Source organism: Corylus avellana, unplaced genomic scaffold (genome assembly GCF_965113065.1).
Source record: "Corylus avellana unplaced genomic scaffold, dhCorAvel1.hap1.2 HAP1_SCAFFOLD_84, whole genome shotgun sequence".
Classification (NCBI taxonomy): Eukaryota; Viridiplantae; Streptophyta; class Magnoliopsida; order Fagales; family Betulaceae; genus Corylus; species Corylus avellana.
Window position 1 is genome coordinate 37,501 of NW_028290502.1, and position 7,074 is coordinate 44,574.

Consider the following 7,074-nt stretch of genomic DNA (forward strand, 5'->3'; position numbering starts at 1 on the left):
TCACATATATAAGAATTATATAGGAATAATAATAATCTTGAATTACTTTTTGAAAAAAAAGAAATAGATTTATTTAGAATAAAAAGAATATTACCATTAGAATACTCATGAAGAAAGAACCGCAATAAATGTAAAGAGGAGGCATCTTTCACCCGGTAGCGAAGGGTTTGAACCAAGATTTCTAGATGGATGGGGTAGGGTATTAGTACATCTGCCACATAATTTAAATGTGGGAATTTGTCCTCTAAAAAAGGAAATATTGAATGAATGGATCGTAAATTGTAAGATCTTATGATTTGTGCCCCTTCCAAAGAAGATATTAATCGTAGAGAATATGGGATTTCCGCAACGATTGCAAACCCTTCTGATATCATTTGAGAATACAAATTCTTGTTGTATCCCAAAAATTTATTTTGGTTAGAATCATTAGCGGAAATCATCAAATGATTCTGTTGATACATTCGCGTAATTAAACGTTTTACAATAAGTAAACTAGATTTATTATCATAAGCTACATTTTCCAACAAAATCACTCTATTTAAACCATGATCATGAGCAAGTGCATAAATATATTCCCGGAAGATAAGTGGGTATAGGAAGTCATGTTGCCTAAATCTATCTAGTTCTAAATATCCTTGAAATTCCTCCATTTATTTTAAATTAGATTTGAACTTGAACCGGGGATAGGGGATTTCTTGGGGTATTAAATGACACATAGTACGATACAGTCAAAACAGGATATTATAGTAAGAAAAGACTAGATAGATACCCCGGAAACAGATAAGACTCATCAACGGACTCTTTATCCTCTCTTTTTCCATCTAATTAAATAGTTTTATGTTCATTCTAGGATAACAAGATGGTTATAAATCCTTTATTTTTTCAACCCAATCGCTCTTTTGATTTTGGAAATTTGTAAAAAAAAATATTTTTATCAATATACTGCTTTTTCTACACATTCATCCCCACACTCTAATGGAGAATATCTACGAATAATTAGGATTTATAAAAAAAATCGATAATCTAATCCACTTATGGTAAAAACATTTCCCGCACCAAGCACTAATATATTTTTAACGTTTAATTAGATCGGGTAATCATTCAAATTAAGAACAGAAGCTCGTTGCTTTTTTTTGTTTCCCTATAATTGGAGCCATGGGGCTCTATCCATTTATTCAATTAACCGCAACTTTAAATTTCTTTTTTTTTGCGCGTCAAGAATTCAAACACAATTTTGGATCGATCCGATAAGATAAGAATAAAATATTCTCAGAATTCTCCATTAATACGACATGCTGCTTTTTCCATTCCTTCCTTTCAGGGTCAGTCGCGGTCTTACAAACTCTACCGATGGTATTGACGAATCCGTTGCTTCATACAAATGTGTAAAAAATGCTAGTCGCACTTAAAAGCCGAGTACTCTACCGTTGAGTTAGCAACCCGAATCAAAATGTATAGATCTAATCGTAATCAAAAAAGAGATTGAATTTCACAACGCAATCAAAATATTAAATAAAAAAAAATATTTCTAATCGATTCTGAACATAACATAAAAATGAACATATCAGATGCAAATACAATGACGTCTAAGATAAGAATATAGATTAGGATAAAAATATAGATAAAATAAAAATTTATAGACTACCACATATTTTGTTCGTATGTTATCCATTTCTTTTTTTTTTTAATAAATTTTTTTTTAATAAATTGATTTTTTTTTAATAAAAAAAAATAAAGACTTCTTGTATCCCAGCAAATCCAATGAACCCACCATTTGAATAAAGTAAAATAAAAAACCAAGTCTATAGAACAGAGATAAATATATACATTTATTCACGATCGGATTATATTTGTTTGATATACTGTTGTCAATATAAAAGTTAATGTTGAGAAAAGAACATAATGTAGAAAACCATAAATTGAAATAAAAAATTATTCAATATTTTCTTATTAAATTTATTAAATTTATTAAATTCAATATAATATTTAATTACTATAACTATAAATAAATAGAAATTAAAAATAAAAAAACTAATGACTTGTATTAAATTAGCACTACATATTTAATAAAGATAAATACAAAAAGGTATAGGCGTAAAAAAAATTCGGAGAGAAGTATAAAAAAATCTTGATTGGGTTTACGCAATCAATATAAGTAAAAAAAGTAAGCTTAAATCCCATGTTTTTTTTATGAACAAATAAAATAAATAAAAAAAAATAAAGTTAAAGTTTCAACGAAAAATAAACCATTATTGAATTAGCGATAATGTAAAATTTTATATTTATAGATCCAACTATTTCATTCATTTATTCACTTGATCTTTTTTCTATCTATCTGTCTTATATGAATTTATCTCACTAAAATAAAAATAAATTTTTGTCGTTATAGACGACGACATCTTATGGTAGTAATAATAAATTGAGTAGGAATAGAGCAAGAGAGGGGGAGTTGTATAGAAAGGGTTATGCAAAGTTATATACAAGTCACCCCCTCCCCCCTTTTTTTTATTTATTGTATTTCATTAATTGAATTTAATCTGTTAATTAAGAGAAAGGTCCATAAAAACTCCCGCCTTCTTTGAAATGTCATGAACAGTTCCCGTAGGTTGAGCGCCCTTTTCAAGGAAATATAGAATAGCAGGAACATTTAAATAAGTTTGATTCTTTATCGGATCATAAAAACCCACTTTCCGAAGATCTCTTCCTTCTCTTCTGGATCGAACATCAATTGCAACGATTCGATAAACCGCCCATTGGGATAGATGTAGATGAATAATACCCCCCCCCCTAGAAACGTATAAGAAGTTTTCTCCTCGTACGGCTCAAGAAAATTAGAAATTATGTCTATATATAGAATTTATAATTAATGTCAAATAGATCCATCAAATCATCAAATCAATTAAACTATGATTTAAGTACTTTTTCTTATTCTTGCCCGAAAAAGAAAAAAATCATTCGTATTCACATCCTCCTAACTCAAGTTGGATAACTCTCAAATAATCCAAAGGAAAACCTTTAGGCATTTCCTTTATTGAGCGGTCTCTAACCACGCATTTTTTGTCTGTCTCCTTTAGAATTTATTTTGATTCTTCATTATGATCTATTTTTTGAGACAACTGAAAACGGTATTTACTTGTTCCAGGATTCTTTATCGTTGCCTTGAATCGTTGGGTTTAGACATTACTTCGGTGATCTTTAATCATTTAAAAAAATGGCAGCAACATACCATTTTTGCAATTTCTTTCTATCAAAGAATCATACAAATGGTTGATTCCCATGTGATACACTTTTGATCGAAAGAGTTTTACCAATTCCAATAAATTTTCGTTATGAATTTGAAACTTGTTAGAATTGGATCCTTTCGATTTCTATATCGAAAATATACTTACGAAGTTGTTTCAACTTATTAATTAACACTAACCCTAGATCCATGTCCCTAAAAAATGAATCAATACTTTTTACTCGAGCTCCATCATGATCATGTACTATTTACATCGCAACCCTCAAAAAATGAGGTTTTTCCAGTGGAACAGAACAAACGATGTCGAGCCAAGAGCACCCTCATTCCTATATAATTAATATAAAAAAATGGTGGATGTAAGAATCCACAACCGACCATATCCTTCAAGTCGCACGTTGCTTTCTACCACATCGTTTTAAACGAAGTTTTACCATAACATTTCTCTAGTAGGTTGCTGTAACCAGTATGTAATTGATTCAATTATGGAATCATGAATAATCATTGGTTCGGTCGGTACATAGTAATCTATACTTTTATGAATGGGTAGTTTCTGAAGAAGTCTCAACAAGAATTCAATTTACCCCATATAATATATCTATTTTTTTCTTTTTTAATTTATTAATTTAATGGGGTGGGGAATAAAGACTGATGTAAGGAAGGATTGGGGTTGTTATTATTTTTGATAAATCATAATCGAAAGAAAAGAACTAGGAGATCCCCATATCTATCATATAGACTAAACAAATGTTTCTGAAAGTAATTATTGAAATAAAATAAAGTTTTCAATGAAATAGAACGATAACAAGACATACATATAAGCATTTCCTCATTTTCTGCGTAGTTTATTTGACCTGAAAAATTCAATAATCTTTCTGCAATTTTTACCTAAGGTAATGTAATAAGGTAAAGTGAATAAGATAATAGATTTTGTCTCAATTGTTACATAGATTTACAATTATTCATTAGAATTAGAGAAACCACAAAATACTTAAAAACGAGGTTCAAAGAAAATACATATGTTACGTATGTAACTTGATTGTTTTTTAATGATACTCGGACAGACGCAGACATTGAAATTGGTATTTTTCGTTGACGATTAACTCCTATCTACTCCGTCAATTCTATGAAGATGATGAATCATAAATCAAAAAAGAATCCTATATTATATGTAGTTTAGGGAGTGCTAGACTATTTTGTATAAATGCAAGTTAAAACAAGTCCAGATTAAGTCATTGCTCCTATTTTTTTTTTTACTTTAAACCAGTTAATCCTATTGATTATTGATTATTGATTGAAGTTAATTAGTACCCCAATATCAAACGAACACCCGCGTTTATAATTTATAAATCCACAGAAAATTAATAATCAGACTGCACCACCATTTAAAGTTAAAGTATAGGGAAAAAAGAAAGAGAGGCTTTCGCATTTATATTTAGAATGCATCATTGAAAATTCCAATGGATATAAGAAGTAAGGCTTTTTTTTTTATTTTTATGAGTAACTAATTTAAATATGAAAGGTATGGACATAGAATGAAAAGCCCGTCCCCGGATCTTTTTTTTTATATTATAATAAAAACTCTTTTCTTTTGATCTATGTTCCCATCTTACTTGGATACAAATAGATTCAATTACATCTGTGTGTTATTTGGTGTTATTTGAACACGATTAAATTTGCGAAAAAGATATAATTCAGATAAGAATTAATCATTATAAGAAAAAAGAATCATATTCTATCCAATATTATTATACTCTTAATAAAAAAAAAAAAAGACAATCTTTTATTCTGATATAAAATCGGTATTATGATACGACATATATAATCTGATATGATATATATAATAAGTATGCTCTGGGACGGAAGGATTCGAACCTCCGAATACCGGGACCAAAACCCGTTGCCTTACCACTTGGCCACGCCCCATTTTATATTTCTATTCGACATTAATAAACACTAATATTCTTATTAGTTGTTCGTCAATTATAGTCTAAATATCTATAGAATAGATTGTTACTAGGATTTTGATACATTTAGATATAGAATTAAACGAAATTTATTGATCATTACATATAATTCAATTAAGATATTGTATGAAAGTATGATTTCTTCTATTCTCTTTTAATTTGAGAATTGAAGTATTTTTGGTTGAGTTAGTTCAAATCAAAGAAAAGTTTTTTGGTCTACCTTATTTTTATTTTTTAATTTTTACTCATTTTTTTTATATAACTTAAACTTAAAAAAAAAAAATAACATTATATTATTAAATTATTAATTTTATATTATTAATAACAATAACTCATATTAATAACTCAATCAAAATAAATACAATTATCTTCAAGAACAAAACAAAAAAACAAAACGTTTGTTATGCTTAATATCTTTAGTTTGATCTGTATCTGGTTTAATTCTACTCTTTCTTCAAATAGTTTTTTCTTCGCCAAATTGCCCGAAGCCTACGCTTTTTTGAATCCAATCGTAGATTTTATGCCAGTAATACCTGTGCTATTTTTTCTCTTAGCTTTTGTTTGGCAAGCTGCTGTAAGTTTTCGATGAGATTTTGAATACTGTCCTAGAAAAATTCATGATTTATTATAAAAAAAAGATTCTAACAATTGATAAGATCGGATAAGTCTTATAGTATAAAGCTTCAATTCAAATATTGAAATTCTTGTATCGCCACGATAAGTCTGGAGATCACCCCATTTACTAATTCGGACCCTTTTTTTACATTGAAAGAACCTATTAGAGTCCCCCACAATTAGATATTGTGGGTATGCAAAAAATTTTGTTAATGAAAGACTTGACTCATATTACATTACAAATGAATTTATGAAAATTCCTTTCTATTTCTTCTATTTCTAGCTTTATAAAAACCATTTTTGGTGTCAAAATGCGGTATATGTGGTATAAAAATGGAGAATCTATTCTCTTTTTTTCCAAAAAAATGATCTTGGAGATTGTGTAATGCTTACTCTCAAACTATTTGTTTACACAGTAGTGATATTCTTTGTTTCTCTCTTTATCTTCGGATTCCTATCTAATGATCCAGGACGTAATCCTGGACGTGAAGAATAAAAAATAAAGTTTTTGTTTTCCTTGCTCGATTTTTAAATGTTCTTAGGATTTTATTTATTCCACATCTTTAACTATTAAATAAAAAAATAAAAAAAAAAAAAGACTCGTCGAAATTGAAAGATAAATAAAAAATACCACGTCATTGACAAAAGCGGAAAGAGAGGGATTCGAACCCTCGGTACGAAAAACCCGTACAACGGATTAGCAATCCGACGCTTTAGTCCACTCAGCCATCTCCCCCAATCGAAAAAGGATAATTACTATGTTACATTACACAAAAAGTAAGGTTTGAAAAAAGAGTCTTTCTTTCTTTTATACCATACCTCTTATTTTTATTTTTTATATTCTTTTTATTATATATAATTATATAGTATCTAGACATATAAAATATAAAAAATATTAAAAAATATAGAAACTAAAAGTAATTCCATTGAGATAAAGTAAGGGCTCGAAAGAGATATCTCCAATCCACTATTCCAATGAATATAAATTATAATTCTATAATTATATATATATATATATTATAAGTAATAATAGTAATAATATATATTATAAGTAATAAATTATATATTACTACTATATAATTTAATATATAATAAAAGTACCTCTTTGATTTCGTCTCCAAGAGCTTTTTTTAATTCCACAGCCCGGCCTGGTCAGTACCTCGCTGGGCCTTTTTTGTTCCAATGAATCATAGAAAAAATGATTTATTTGATTTGAAAAAAGGATACTTGTTATTGAAACAACAACAATCATAA

General features: G+C 28.4%; 1 non-coding gene across 1 annotated transcript; it reads right to left on the reverse strand.

Moving 5' to 3' along the window:
• Positions 1 to 6,468: 6,468 nt before the first annotated feature.
• Positions 6,469 to 6,556, reverse strand: TRNAS-GCU (transfer RNA serine (anticodon GCU)). The gene has a single exon. It is a non-coding gene; the product is annotated as a tRNA-Ser (tRNA).
• Between the last annotated feature and the right edge of the window lie 518 nt (positions 6,557 to 7,074).